General features: G+C 41.4%; 2 long non-coding RNA genes across 2 annotated transcripts; one reads left to right on the top strand and one right to left on the bottom strand.

Moving 5' to 3' along the window:
• The first annotated feature begins 6,522 nt into the window (after positions 1–6,522).
• Positions 6,523–8,410, top strand: LOC139435437 (uncharacterized). The gene is made up of 3 exons (XR_011644675.1): positions 6,523–6,615; positions 7,340–7,411; positions 7,954–8,410. It is a non-coding gene; the product is annotated as an uncharacterized lncRNA (long non-coding RNA).
• LOC139435438 (uncharacterized) lies at positions 8,402–11,018 on the bottom strand. Its single transcript, XR_011644676.1, has 2 exons — positions 10,940–11,018; positions 8,402–8,687 (listed from the first exon to the last, which is right to left on the bottom strand). It is a non-coding gene; the product is annotated as an uncharacterized lncRNA (long non-coding RNA).
• Between the last annotated feature and the right edge of the window lie 5,278 nt (positions 11,019–16,296).

Raw genomic sequence — 16,296 nt, 5'->3', positions numbered from 1 at the left:
TGCCCCTGGCTACACTTAAAGGGGGTCTACTTTGCGGTGCTTTACCGTCCGCCCATCGGCACCCATAGTCGGCCTTATTCACAGCAGCAACACCCAACCTCCAGTGGAGGATGTTATCATGCCCCTGGCAACACTGGTAAACACTGGTAACATATGTCTAGCCGCTGACAGGAACTTGACATCGGAACTTGACATCGCATTTCCATTGAGCGGACTCCCGTACATGGGAAGGGCAAGTCCCACGGTACCTCCGTTCATAAGGCTGACATTTGCCTTACTGTACGGAGGCTCAGTCACTGGTACATTTTTATATACAAAGCCATGTTAGGGAAACTTCCATCTTATATCTGCTCCCTGATCTCACGGAAAATTGTAAGTGGCTACTGCCTGAGATCGAATGCTGTGGTTTTATTAAATGTGCCAACTGCTAGGACTGTCTTAGGGAAGACAGCTTTTAGATGCGCATCTCCTCTGTCTTGGAATAGTCTGCAAATTAAATGGAAACTGAACAATCTGGTGCCACTAAATGTTTTTAAAGCTCGGTTGGATGCTAGTCAATCGGAAGCTATTGGTACCTGTTTATGTGGATAATTATGTAAATGATGCTGTATGATGTCCTTTTGTTGTTCTATTTAGGTTTTTATGTTTCATGTGGAACTACTTGAACAGGTCTCCCTTGAAAAAGAGATCAATGATCTCAATGGGATTTATCTGTATAAATAAAGGTTTGAAATGAAATGAAATGAAAGGGAAGCAACACAACCAGAATGGGATTGGGAAAAGTTATAAGTAGTTTTGGTAACACTTTATTTTGATAGTCCATATTTAACACTCTATAACTCATCAGTTGACATTTAGTAGCATGTCAACAGTGCATCAGTTGACATTCAACAGCACCGTTCAAACCGACAAGTAACTAAGCATTAGTTGATGATCAACAGATAAGCAACTTTAGAGGATGTGGATGGGATGGGCAGAGCCCTGGATTTTCTGGTGGATGGAGTTGACTTTGTCCTCAAATAAGTCAAGGAACCTGGTGCAAAGCTCGGGGGCGTCTGCTGGGTTGGGGGGGTCAATTGGGTGGTGGTTTATGGTGGAGAAGAGCATACGGGGTGGTGTTGCTGGTTACCGATGAGTAGTAGTGTGCCTTAGCTTTTGAGAGGGCGTCCTTGTAAGATTTGACATGCTCTCTATACGCCTCCAGATGGACGGTGAGGCCAGATTTTTTGTGGAGCCGCTCCAGTTGGCGGCCAGAGGCTTTCATGGCACGGAGACACTGGTGGTGAACCAGGGAGCTGAGTGGGTTAAGGAGACAGTGCGAGTAATGAGGGGGGCAAGTGAGTCGAGACTCAGGGAAAGAGCAGTGTTGTACTAGGCTACCAGTCCGTCAACCGAGGTGTCAGGGGGATCGGAGGCCAGGTGGCTAGCTATGAGGCTGGTTATGGCTGGTGCGCTCACTGATTTTAAGCTCCTTTAGGTAATTGTCCGCAGTACAAGCTGTCTGGGGAGGGCGATAGGCACAGTGAACAGGATGGCATGATGGTCGGAGACAGCCAGGTTGAGGCACTGCAGTTGGGATGCAGTTGTGCCAGTGGTACATACCAAATCCAGGGTGTGGCCTTTGGCATGGGTGGGATCATGGACATGATGTTCAAAATTGAAGCAGTCCAGAAGTGCCAGGAAGTCAGAGGCAAATGTGCAACTGGGTGAGTCCACATGAATGTTAAAGTCTCCAAGAAGGAGCGTAGATTGGGACATGGAGCAGATTGAGGTGAGTAGCTCAGATAGTTCCGACAGGAAGATGGCAGAGGCTGAGGGTTTGGGGGGGCGATAAGAACAGCCTGGAGCTGTGCAGATTCAGATAGAATGAAGGCCAGACATTCAAGTGAGGTGGTGTTGGGTACAGGAAGCTCTTTGATCGAGATGTCTGCCCTGTATATTACAGCCAGCCCACCGCCACGACCAGTGGAGCGGGGCTTTTGGAGGTAGACATAGCCAGGAGGCTTGGTTGAGTATTAGGAAATCCTGTCTAGTTTGCCATGTTTCGGTTAAGCAGAGGAAATGAAGTTTATGATCAGTGATAATGTCATTGATCAGAGGTGCTTTTTTGTTCAGTGATCGAACATTCTGCAGCATGAATGTTGCATTGTTGTTTGTAGTTGTTGAGGCAGAATGGGCTGATGACGAAAAGGGGATGAGCTGTTTGTTGCTTTTCATTTCAGCATTCTTTTCTGCCAGTTCACCGACTATTTTCTTCTGACAGAGTTGGGCTAATTTTAAAAGTGTGGTTTTACCATTAAACTGGCCGAGGACACTTTTGTCCACCAGGAATACTTCAGCAATTGCTGCAGTGTCTTTCCCAGCATTCCTGGAAACATGAGCTTTCTTAAAAGCTTTGGTCATCCTGAAGCCTCTCTGCACCAGTTTAAAGACACACCGATATCTTCCCACCACATCTGAGATGGAAGACACTGAAAAATAAAGAATATATTAATGTCAATAAATGTTATGGCCCCCCAATAATTGTTGTGGTGTGTATTGTGTATTGTGTGCAGTGTCTTAGTTGCAGGGTGAGCCATAGTGTTTCTCACATATTTTCTCTTGAAAAGGGACTACAACTTGGATGAATGTGTGTGACTTCCCATTTGTTTTAGAACATGTGTTGTATTTTATAGTAGGTACTAGGTAGTGTGCCTGTATGCGCAGTGTGCAAATCTAGTTAGATCATTTGCTATTTATTGGTAAAAAACATATTGGTGGTAAAAACTGGTGAGAACATAATTTATATTTCATTGTTCATTACAGGTTCAGCTCAAACAGCCATAGTAGATGAGCATTAGAGGTGTGGACATTTCTCGATTTATAAGATGCATCGCGATGTACGATTCTGCATCGATGCAGTGACGGAACATAATCGGGAGTTTGGTTTCATATCAGCTTAGTGAGAGTCTTACTGCATTCTGCTGTCATTTTCTGTCGCGCTAGTTTCTCTCCTCTCCTCTGATCTCTGTTTCAACGAGGGCAGAGCTATACACACACCCCGTGTGTGCGGAGGTGAGAGGCGGCATTCAAACGATCTGCAGTCCACTAACTTGTTGCTCTCACTACCAATAACAGCTGCTCTGTTATGCCAAATTCACATCAGGCAGCAGCGAAGTGCAGATCGCCACAATGATGACATTTTTCGGAGGAGTGTTCATGTGTTTCAGGCGACAAGAAATTCTTTATAACATAGGTCAACATGTCAGGACTCTGTTTACTGATTGGCTGCGGGTACTCTCTGGCTGCGCTTCGCCACTGAATTGGCTGCGGGTACTCTCTGGCTGCGCTTCGCCACTGAAACTTTAAATATCCAAAACTTTTTGTTTGGTTGCACTTCCCCGCAGAATCAAACGTCGGGGAAGATAGATATCGCATAGTCGAAGAACAATGAGTAAGGGAAGGTCCGTAGCTGCTAGGCAGTGTAAATGCCATCGGCTTTGTGCTGCATGCACATGTCGGAATAATCTGAAAAGTTATCTCCCTGCCCATTCACCCCCCCAAAGCAGTTAGCCTAGGGAAACACTGAGCTGTTATGTGAAAACCTTATTTTTGTAGATTACAGCACACTTGTAATGCACTGCAGAATTATTTAAGTTTTGTTTTTATTAAGTTTATGTGAGGTGGCTCACACAGATACTGGAATTGAAAAGAAGCTTTTATATTAAAGTCTGTACAGTCAGATCTTTGAAAGCACTTTCTAAATAAAAAAGGGAGTTCAGATTTATCTGACTGCTTGTATTAATTGATAACATGTTTTGCTATGTGCAGTAATATAGAACATTGAGGATGCAATACATTGAGATGCATCGAGGATCGTTGGGAATTTGAATCGTTGACAGGTGAATCGTATTGAAATCGGATCGTGAGGCCAGTGAAGATTCACACCTCTAGTAAGCGTGTGGTGTGTCTCTATTTTAGTTAATTCAACCTACACCCCAACCACTCCGGCACAATGAAGAGTACATTGGTGATAAGAGTGATGATGATTAGTCAATGGGATTGTATGCCCCAAACCCAGTATAAAGCACTAAGCTCACAATAATAACCTAAATACATTCAGCAGGTGTCTTAGTTTATTATACCTCGCTCTCATTTTCCTTTTGACGTCTTCGCCTTTTTGCTTTCCTTCTTCCCTTTTTTGCTTCTCTTTCTTCTTTTTCTTCTTTCCCTCATCAGAAGAGTCAGAGGTAGAGCTTGATTCAGAGCTGGAATCGTTGCTGGAATCCGTGCTGGAGTCCAACCTCATGACCTGCGGCTCCTTATCTCCAGTGGCCATTACTTCCAAGTTCCCATCTGTTGATGAATGATAAATGACAAACAGAAATACACTTTAAGTGTGCGTCCCCACAAAGGATTTGCCTAAAGCCCAGAGGAGTCTGCTTTTATCACAGTATACAACATTACAGAATTACATTGGCGTGACTGAGCTTGAGCAACTGATAACAGGTGGTTTGAGGTTGTACATGAAGTGCATACTAATTGATCCGGTGGAGGTTAGATTGGGTATGAAGAGGCATTGCAGAAGTACAAATAATGTGCACAAAACTTTAGATGGGATGTCTTATGTTTTATATATACAAAAAGGAGTTGTGTATAAGAAAATACTACTTTTAAACTGCATTGTGTATAATGTTTCTATCACTATTAGTGTATTTCCATGAATTCCAATCAATTAGTGCTCATGTGGTCAAAGCCAATTCATCTTTTAATGGAGAGCCAATATGCTATGACAAGGCAGCAGTCAACAGCCTATACACAAGTGAAGTTAATTAAATTCCTAAAGGAATTCCTTAAAAATGACAATAGCTGAAATATTGTAAATATTGTAATACATATTTAAATAAGAGATTTGAATTCCCTGGGAATTTTTATTTTCTCTGTTATATTGTTTTTAATATATTTGGTGAACATTTCAAGAGTTTGATTTATAATGCAAAAATACATTTGCAGTACTCTGCCTGAATATCAAAAACAAACTACAAACCCCTCTGTATAACACTGAGCAGAGACCTATAAATGTAGAAAGTACATGTCCAGGGACTACGGATGAAAAATAGGCTCTTGGCTAACTCTGGCTCATTTACAGTAATGTTTATCAATGTGCACTGTCCCTGATAAATAAATAAATGAATAAATAAAAAAATAGATGGCTAGGCAGCCATTTTTGTTTGCAATTCAAAAGATGCACATAAAGCAGCAGCCAATAGGAGGCTATACAGTTTTAAATGCAATTGATAGTAGCCCAAATAGGTAAAAGCAAAGGGGCGATATGCTGTCAAGATACTGTCATAAAAACAAACCCATGTGCAGTGGTAGCACTTTGATGAAGTGCTCCCAAGCGCCCTGACAGAAGTTTTCTTTCAGTGAACAACGCTATATGGACACATGCCATTAGTGATCCTACACATTGTCCAGCTAAATATCTACATGCACTAAATGTAAAAATATAAGGCCAAATCAAAAATAGTTACTTGAGAAAAATAATATTGAAAGGCTGGCAATAATATTCAATAATAGCTGAAATACTGTTGTGGTATACTGCGCCATAATTATTTTTGAAGCCACACAGGTTCTGGAGAGCCCTAATGTAAAACTTTGCTCCACCTGTACAAACCTTGCTCTTGTATAGAGTTCTTGTCCTCCAGCTGCTGCTTGAGTATGCCATTTTCCTCCTCTAGCTCATCCACCCGAGACTGGAGCATCTCAGCCTTCTTTCTCCATGCAATATGCTGCTTGACAGGCATACTACTTTCCACGTTACCAGCTGCAAAATACAGTAGGACATGGCAAATTAGGAATACATGTCAGAAGGCTAAGGCGATGATTTGGTATGAAAAACGTTTCACATGTTTGAGTACTTCTGTTCTGGAACTGCTCAGAAACTATGAAGGTAGATATGGTGCAAAATGTGAGAGCGTGTAAAACCTGATGTGAGCACTTCCAGAAAAAAAATCTGAGTTTGTGTGCTTACATTTACACTTGTATAAAATATCCACTTGTATAAAATATCCACGTAACTGTGAATCAAATTTACACTTGTAAAAAATATCCACGTAACTCTGAACCAAATGTACACTTGTATAAAATATCCACGTAACTGTGAATCAAATTTACACTTGTAAAAAATATCCATGTAACTGTGAACCAAATTTTAAGTCACAGAAAAAAAAAAAAGTGTTGTAGCTTGTAGAAAAAAAATGAACTTAGAGATGAAATGTTCACTTGCAGAAAAATACATATTTTTTAAATATATTTTCCATTACAACTGCAACTTTATTTATTACAACCTCTCAAATCAGTCATTACAACTTGACGAATCTGCTCTGTGGCAGTATAAATCGACGAATCTGCGGTCTTGACTTTTGCTACACTTCTTGCGATAAATGTGTCGCAAAAGTAATTTTCACCTGTAGATGTGGGGGGAGGGAGGGGGGTTGGAGCGAAGGGGCGGAGCTATCAGAACAACGAGGCTTGGGTCAGTCACAGTCTGGTAGAACCGGATGACTGCGGGGCTAACTGTTCGCTAACGGTTCGTGTCGCTACCAGTCCGCTGACATGGCGCGTCAATCAACGGTAAGTTGTGCCCATTACTTGCCCAGTATTACTTTGAATATTATTATTGTGATTGAGGATTAAATCCGCTTTGAAGACCACCGTTTTATATCGTGCAGTTTAGCGGCGAAATAACGTCAGTCAACCAGCTAACGCTAGCTTTTTTGAGTTTATGCTAGCTAAACAAGTAGTGGTTGTAGTCTATACAGCAGTAATTCATATATTATAGCCTACTGCTTTGGCACTAACGGTTGATAATCGTTTATGAAAATAAAACCAATTGAACTGTACTGTTTTATAATTGTCTTGGGCTCCTGCTGTGTTTTTAAAGCCTTTGTAAATTATCCATGCTATTTTCTATTTAGCTAACGTCGAAGTAGTGTATGTGAAATCAACCTCACAATAAGATGTGTGTATATTACAATTATTAATGTCATATTTCAAGATGATTACTTAGATATTACAATATGGTTGGTTGAGCTGGAGTTCATTATTGAGCTTACAAGTTAACGTCACAGTCATCTGAAGAACGAACCCAAACTTTGTTGTTTTTATTAATTGTATTACAAATTGATATCAAATAAACAGTAAGCATTGGTAACACAATTTCTAAAGTTACAGTAAAATAAAAAGGACCCTGACTCGGACAATACACAATCCAACATGTTCAACAGAAGATAATCAGTTATATTGTTTGTACACATGGTACTTTACATATATATATCTGTTTGTTTAACGTGTCCAGGTGATGCAGACAGGCTGGACCAGAGAGTGAGAGACAGAACTGGACTCCTCACAGCAGTGAACTTCAGCAAAGGTACTAAGACTCTTTTTTCATACTGTACACAGAATCAAGAAAGATATTGGTTTAAATGAATGAAGTATTGACTTTAATACACTGATATACATTCCATTAAACAATACTAAATCCTAGATCACCTACACATCAGTTAAGTTGAGGGTTTTTTCCATGCAAAAAGTCACATTTAGATGTTAACAAGCAATATGACTTTGTCAGCTTTCTAATTTAATGTATTGAAGGCAAAGATATTTAACACATAGTGAGAACTGCTACTATTTATCTCTCAATATTGTCTGTAAAAAACGTGGTAAAAGTTATTCTTTCAGTGAGACAACAGAGCAAGCTTCTACAGTTGCACTAGGTTTTGACAACAGTTACATATTATTTTGATAATAACATATATTTCAATGTTGATGAATTTCATACTGTTCATTCATAATCTGATTACAATTAAAAAATAATTATATCAACAGCCCCATAACACACAAACACACCTCTTTCATAAATAACACACTTGTTCTGCAATAATGTTTTATGTTTCCTGTAATTTTTGTTAGGAAAGGACATGCCCGAAAGACACGACATCTTCTCCTTCTCTGAGGGTCAAGAAGAACATCCAAGAGGAACATTAAAAGCTGATGTTATGAGATTTTAAGACCAGTACAGGACATTCACTAAGAAACTGAAAACAAAGATCTGCACACCGAATATTTTTGTAGTCTATCAGGACCATCATTTGTTTGTGACGCTGCCTGCACCTCAGAGAAGGGGTGGTTATAGTCAGGCTTATAAAGTGTGGCGAAAAACATAGTCAGCTGATCGAATGCACCTATTTCCACATCTACACTCCATCAGCTGATTATTTCTATTTGCCTCACTTTATGAGCTTCACATCACCTGTGCCTTGTACCAGAGTTTCCAACGTCACAAATAAATGGGGCCAATCTTCAGTCAGATGTGAATGTGTAATCTAACATGTTCAGTAAGAATAATGGACGAAAGGAATGCAAATACAAATACAATTTATTGAAATGTGAACCAAAAGTTAATCAAATGTTTTAAATAAAAAGCACATATGGACAGAAGGTGTAAACCTATTAAATGTATAAGTAAACACATTTAGTCAAATAACGTGACAGACTAGGCCTGTGCAGTTGGTATCAGCTTTGCCCAGCATGGGCTCCTTCATCAGCCCTGGTCCTCCTCGCTGAGGAAAGACCCTCAGTCCTCTCCAAACCAACAGACAGGACGTCCATCCCTCTGGACACCACACTGTCTCAATCCGTCCACACTGAATATGAGAGGGGGAAAATGAAAATAATAAATGCTTTACACAATAAGAAATATAAAGTTGACTGCAGTAGGGCCAGCTCATTTCGTGGCATCTGCAGGCAGTGGCTAGTCCTTCCGGCATATGCCACTGAGGCCGCTACTCTGTGGTAGCTGTGGCAAGTACTTCCGGCATATGCCACAGATGCCACAACTTGCCGAGGCATCTGCCGCTGCTCAACGGGAGTTGCCACAAGATGCCAGAGAGAACGTTTACGGTAGCTGCCACTCGCCTTCCGTGGCAAATGCTGCTATTTAAACCCGTATTTATCGTGTAAAATGTCGCTGTTTTGGCATGACTTTATCTAACTTATCTGTACACAGGACTGATGATCTGTACACAGGGTTGGGTTGTAACGGAATACATGTAACGGCGTTACGTAATCAGAATACAAAAACCAAGTAGCCTAACTGTATTCAGCTCGCGTTACATTTGATAAACAACTAATCCGAATACAGTTACTTTCGTAAACCTGAAGTGAATACATTTTGGAATACTTATTGGAATTATTGGTGGAAAAGTGTCCTCACAAAATGTATCCGGCAGAACTGTGTGCACACATGGATGTATAATAAGAGTGTGCACAGCGCAGCAGCATGTCTGTGAGGCCCCGCCCTGCACGCAGATGAGAGAGAGATCTCTTTTTAAATATATTGAAAGTTAGAAACGGAGATGGTTCGATAAAACGTGCAAGATAACGTTTATAGCATTTCTTTATTGTCGAAATGATGACATTTCATAACGGGATAAAATCAAAGTGAATGGCCTGCTGCTGCTGAAGGCATGGGGCAAATATAAGTCCTTTGCCTAATTTATAAAGTAAACCTTAGTATCTCACTAGCAGTGGCAACTGCAATCAGTTACAGCCGCCCTAAGTCTGTAGCCAAGTCTAATAACACCAGTGTACACGTTGCTGTGTCAATACAGATATTTATTTGTCTTTACTAGTCATAGGCTACACCTGGTTTATCGTAGCAAGCAGTGGAAACTCACCTCAAGAAGCGACAATTGCCAAGGGCGTTGCAACCCTCACTTGCCAATATTTCATCATAAATATAGCACGTTTGTTTATTTTAGCAAACCATGCTCCAAGTAAAATTGAATAGAAATGATAATGTATAATCTTTTTGAAAAACAGAGATCGCACATCAGTCCTGTGTACAGATCAGTTCGATAAAGTCATGCCTAAACAGCGACATTTTACACGATAAATACGGGTTTAAATAGCAGCGTTTGCCACGGAAGGCGAGTGGCAGCTACAGTAAACCTTCTCTTACTCTGGCATCTTGTGGCAACTCCCGTTGAGCAGCGGCAGATGCCTCGGCAAGTTGTGGCATCTGTGGCATATGCCGGAAGGACTTGCCACAGCTACCACAGAGTAGCGGCCTCTGTGGCATATGCCGGAAGTACTTGCCACTGCCTGCAGATGCCACGAAATGCGCTTGCTGTCTCTCGTTGACTGTTGAGTTGCTCAGTTTTTTTAGATTGTCAATACTATTACTGTATAACTAATATCTCAGGTTAAGAGGCACCTTCAAATAAAGATTGGTCTTTAAATACATGTTGTCTTTTGAATTGTTTGTCTAAAGTCAAGGATCTAGAACTGGTACTTAGTTTTAATGATACAGTCTGGTTATTATGCTGTTTGGAGGAGGCATCACAGGTAAGAGCACTAACTAGCTGTACACATGTAACACATGTACCTTAGCTTGACTTAAATGTATTAAACGTATAGTTCAGTGATGGCAAAATATAAATAACTAATGTCATGCAAACATATTAATATTTGCTTGATTCCAGAGTTGAATTTAGCACAATTGCATACAAACGTTAAGGGATTTTAAGATTCTGAAGTCTTCGTTCTAAATAGAAAATAGCATGGATAATTTACAAAGGCTTTAAAAACACAGCAGGAGCCCAAGACAATTATAAAACTTATTTCAGTACAGTTCAATTGGTTTTATTTTCATAAACGGTTATCAACCGTTAGTGACAAAGCAGTAGGCTATAATATATGAATTACTGCTGTATAGACTACAACCACTACTTGTTTAGCTGGCATAAACTCAACAAAGCTATCGTTAGCTGGCTAACTGACGTTATTTTGCCGCTAAACTGCACGATATAAAACGGTGGTCTTCAAAGCGGATTTAATCCTCAATCACAATAATAATATTCAAAGTAATACTGGGCAAGTAATGGGCAACATTTACCGTTGATTGATGCGCCATGTCAGCGGACTGGTAGCGACACGAACCGTTAGCCCCGCAGTCTCCAGTCACCCGAGCCTCGTTGTTCTGATAGCTCCGCCCCTTCGCTCCAACCCCCCTCCCTCCCCCCACATCTACAGGTGAAAATTACTTTTGCGACACATTTATCGCAAGAAGTGTAGCAAAAGTCAAGACCGCAGATTCGTCGATTTATACTGCCACAGAGCAGATTCGTCAAGTTGTAATGACTGATTTGAGAGGTTGTAATAAATAAAGTTGCAGTTGTAATGGAAAATATATTTAAAAAATATGTATTTTTCTGCAAGTTATGTGGATATTTTATACAAGTGTAAATGTAAGCACACAAACTCAGATTTTTTTTCTGGAAGTGCTCATATCAGGTTTTACACGCTCTCACATTTTGCACCATATCTACCTTCATAGTTTCTGAGCAGTTCCAGAACAGAAGTACTCAAACATGTGAAACGTTTTTCATACCAAATCATCGCCTTAGCCTTCTGACATGTATTCCTAATTTGCCATGTCCTACTGTATTTTGCAGCTGGTAACGTGGAAAGTAGTATGCCTGTCAAGCAGCATATTGCATGGAGAAAGAAGGCTGAGATGCTCCAGTCTCGGGTGGATGAGCTAGAGGAGGAAAATGGCATACTCAAGCAGCAGCTGGAGGACAAGAACTCTATACAAGAGCAAGGTTTGTACAGGTGGAGCAAAGTTTTACATTAGGGCTCTCCAGAACCTGTGTGGCTTCAAAAATAATTATGGCGCAGTATACCACAACAGTATTTCAGCTATTATTGAATATTATTGCCAGCCTTTCAATATTATCTTTTCTCAAGTAACTATTTTTGATTTGGCCTTATATTTTTACATTTAGTGCATGTAGATATTTAGCTGGACAATGTGTAGGATCACTAATGGCATGTGTCCATATAGCGTTGTTCACTGAAAGAAAACTTCTGTCAGGGCACTTGGGAGCACTTCATCAAAGTGCTACCACTGCACATGGGTTTGTTTTTATGACAGTATCTTGACAGCATATCGCCCCTTTGCTTTTACCTATTTGGGCTACTATCAATTGCATTTAAAACTGTATAGCCTCCTATTGGCTGCTGCTTTATGTGCATCTTTTGAATTGCAAACAAAAATGGCTGGCGACACATTTATCGCAAGAAGTGTAGCAAAAGTCAAGACCGCAGATTCGTCGATTTATACTGCCACAGAGCAGATTCGTCAAGTTGTAATGACTGATTTGAGAGGTTGTAATAAATAAAGTTGCAGTTGTAATGGAAAATATATTTAAAAAATATGTATTTTTCTGCAAGTGAACATTTCATCTCTAAGTTCATTTTTTTTCTACAAGCTACAACACTTTTTTTTTCTGTGACTTCAAATTTGATTCACAGTTACGTGGATATTTTATACAAGTGTACATTTGGTTCACAGTTACGTGGATATTTTATACAAGTGTAAATGTATGCACACAAGCTCAGATTTTTTTTCTGCGCGTGCTCACATCAGGTTTTCACGCTCTCGCATTTTGCACCATATCTACCTTCATAAGAAACCCCCTTATTGTAAATATACCTAGGAAAGCTACACATTCTCTAAATGTCTCTAGTTTGTGGTTTAACAGTTTCATGAGGCTGTGATTATCCTAGATGTCACAACATCTCATTTTATACATTGATGTCAAGTTTCAAAACATGGTCTCACTATGAAATGACTACTATGGGGACTAACATCATCACACATTAATACAATTTAGCTCATTGGATCCACAAGAGTCTCAGCTTTACAGTCTAACCCAATTAATGCAATTCCAAGACTGTATAGGGACCCCAATATGCAGAAATATTGAAATACACCATTATGAAAAGACGTAATTAACACATTATACTGCATGTAAAAAAAGTTTTTTGCCCAAAACTGCATGTGATTAGCATAAAGTGGGTAGGCCTATGTCTGTAAAGGGGAGACTCGTGGGTACCCATAGAACCCATTTTCATACAGGTATCTTGAAGTTAGAGGTCAAGGAAACCCCTGTGGAAATTGCCATGTCAGTTTTTCCCTCCAAAATGTAGAATGTTTGTTAGCCCCATTGCCGACAAGCTAGCATCACGTGGTTGGTACCATTGGATGCCATTAGGTCATCTACTTTCATATGATATCATCATTACCAGCTTCAAAACCGAGCCCGGTACAGCCGCTTAAAGACAGTAAAGTCGGCCACGATCCTGCGGGTCTCATTAAGGAGAAGATTCAAACTAAGCATGTTAGCTAGCATTCTGTTTGAGCTACCAAGGAACCTTCAGCCCTGCTGCTCCAGTAAGGATACCTTTAGTTGTTATATTAGCTTTTTCCTACCGTGTCTATGGCTATAAGTCATTAGCTTTGCTGGTAGGAAAGGTTAACAATGTTAACCTTACCAATATGCATGTTAACTTAACATGCATATCGGTTATTTAACATGCATATCACTTAGCTAATAAAGTTAGTGGTAGTTTGTCAGGATAGTTCACATATCTAGAGTGTGAAGTTAGTCAACTACTTTGACATTTATAAACCCAACTTACCACTTTCTTGTATGTAGTCAGGGGACCAACACTGACTTCCGAAACAGCGGAAGGAGAGCGGAAGGAGGAACCTATTGCGGTGAGCACGTTGCAACTTCCGGTTGTTGTTGTCATCTCCGGGTATCCCGTGTGCCTGTTCTGTTGCTGATAGCTTATTAACTTAAACTTAATCGATCGTTTTAAAACTCTTGATCACGGCAACTGCCTGACGTTGTAATCACACGTTACTACAACTTAAGCACTCACAACTCTCCTTCTCTTAGCGACTGTAACTCCACAGTTGCCTACACTCTTTTCGGGTTTGCTAACGGTAGCTACTTTAGCTTGATAGCTAGCCATGGCTCTTTCCCCACCTTCTGGTGCTATTTCCTGCTCTTCCTGTCTCATGTTTGGTTACTTCCCGGCCTCCCTTACTGGTAAGGATACATGTGTTAAATGTAGTATAGTTGTTAGGTTGGAGGCGGGAATCATAGCCATAGAAGCCCGGCTCCGCATCTTAGAAAGTAACTCAGCTAAAGTAAAGCCCATGTTAGCATGTGCGGACCGGCAAAAGGAAGCTCCTCTTAGCCGTCCCCCGGCAACTCCCGAGCAGCAGGGAGGCTGGGTGACTGTTCAGAAGGGGCATAACGCGAAACCCGCAGGTCCCCACCAACCCGTTCACGTATCTAACAGATATTCCCCACTCAGCGAGACACCCGCTGAGAAGCCAACTCTGGTTATTGGTAGCTCTATTATGAGACACGTGAATTTAGAGACCGAAGCCTCCACAGTCACATGCATTCCGGGGGCCAGAGCGGGCGACGTTGAGGCGCATCTTAAACTGCTGGCTAAAGCTAAACGTAAATACAGTAGGATTGTTATTCACGTCGGTGGTAATGATGTTCGTTTACGCCAATCAGAATGCACCAAACTTAATGTGGAGTCGGTGTGTAGTTATGCTAAAACAATGTCGGACACCGTAATCTTCTCTGGTCCCCTCCCCAATCTGATCAATGATGACATGTATAGCCGCATGTCATCATTTCAGCGCTGGTTGTCTTGGTGGTGCCCAGCAAACAATGTGGGCTTCGAAAATAATTGGACAGCCTTCTTGGGAGAACCTGGTCTGATTAAGAGAGACGGCATTCACCCTACTTTGAAAGGTGCAGATCTCATTTCGGCAAACATTTCAGGGCTTTGTGGACGTAATCCATGACAAACTGGAGTTGAGACCAGGAGGCAGAGTCGCAGTCTTACACGCTTCTCTGCGCTCTCTCCTAGGCAGTCACCCATAGGAATCCCGAACCCAATAAAATACCCAATATTAGCGGTGTGTGTGTCTGCCCAAGGACAATTTAAAGAGCCTGTGACACGGTTTTCCCCCATCATCCAAACCCATCAATTTGAGTACATATTGTCCCCTTGAAAACCGTTACTGAACTGATTTTGGATATTTGTACTTTGATAACCATTAATCTGCCTTCAATGTTGACCATTTTCTGGATCTTCTCGCGGATTCTTCAAGTCCCGCCAAATGATGGGTGACGTCATTGCGGGCACAGCGCTCCAGCTGCACCGTCCAGGATCCCAGCATCTGCATGTAAACCTTTATATATATATATACAGTCAGATGTAAACGCACGACGGCGCACACAGCAGCAAGCTCAGACAGCGATGACAGGTTAATGTTGAACGTGTCTGAGAGCTCATATGAGGCTGAAGGATCGGTTTATGTTGTATCTGTTAGAAGTTTAGGAATGAGGTGCGTCAATATGGGCGATCATACGGTCATGTAGCCAGTGGTGGACTGGGACTAAAAATCATCCCGGGACTCTCGACCGGCCCACTTCGGTACCGCTAGTAAATTGTCAACGGGGGGAACGGGGGATGTAAAATACAAATATAATGTATAATGTCTGTGTCTTTGACATTAGCGCTGCTCGCCACCTGTGCCCTGTACTACGAAGCCAGTTCAACAGACCCTGGATATGTTTGAGTAACAAACAAACTAACAACAAACTAACAAACGAGATCTCGCTAAGCGGTCCTACGACGCTGGTTATCAACTCGGTAAATCAAGCCAGGGTTTCTCTCTCCAGCTGAGAGCGCGTTCACGTCTAAGACACGAGTGGATCTGACTTTAATTACATTTGTCTCGAGTGTTTCGTCAACATAATGTGTTAAATAATACTTCTGCATCCAGTCTGTGACACTGTGAGTGTTGCACGGCCAGGTGAGGCTGGAGAAGCTGACTCAGATAAGGAAATATATGATATATTATGATATTATATGATCGATGATCTGATTGATGATGTAATATGAATGATAAGTGCGACACGTCGGCGTCTTCTCTGCATACGGTAGTTTACACTGTATTTCCTTTATCCTGTAATATGACTTGAGAGATTTAAACTCCGCACACTGAGTGGATCTCTTTTCTATAGACGCCGGAGGCGGGCAGCGTCAGGTAAAAGAAGTTATTTAGCCTTCTCAAACCTGAGCCTCACGCGCCGCCTATGGGGGATGTGCTAGTTACTTATCCGACCGGCCCACTTCGGTACCGGCCCATCGGGATTCGTCCCGATGGCCAGTCCGCCACTGCACCCAGCCCACGTAAACTGTCAACGGGTGGAGCCTCGCTGCGGGGAAACGGTGGACCTAGTGTCCCGATCGGAGTGGGAATAATAATAATAATCCGTGCATTTTATCCATTAATTTCCCCAACATTGTGGTAAAAAACCACACGTTTAATCCACGTTGGTGTACTACAACTACAAAAAGCATCGG

The sequence above is a fragment of the Pseudochaenichthys georgianus genome, chromosome 16 (genome assembly GCF_902827115.2).
Source record: "Pseudochaenichthys georgianus chromosome 16, fPseGeo1.2, whole genome shotgun sequence".
Lineage (NCBI taxonomy): Eukaryota > Metazoa > Chordata > Actinopteri > Perciformes > Channichthyidae > Pseudochaenichthys > Pseudochaenichthys georgianus.
The sequence above is the reverse complement of the archived record's forward strand: the minus strand, read 5'-3'. Positions and strand labels throughout refer to the sequence as shown.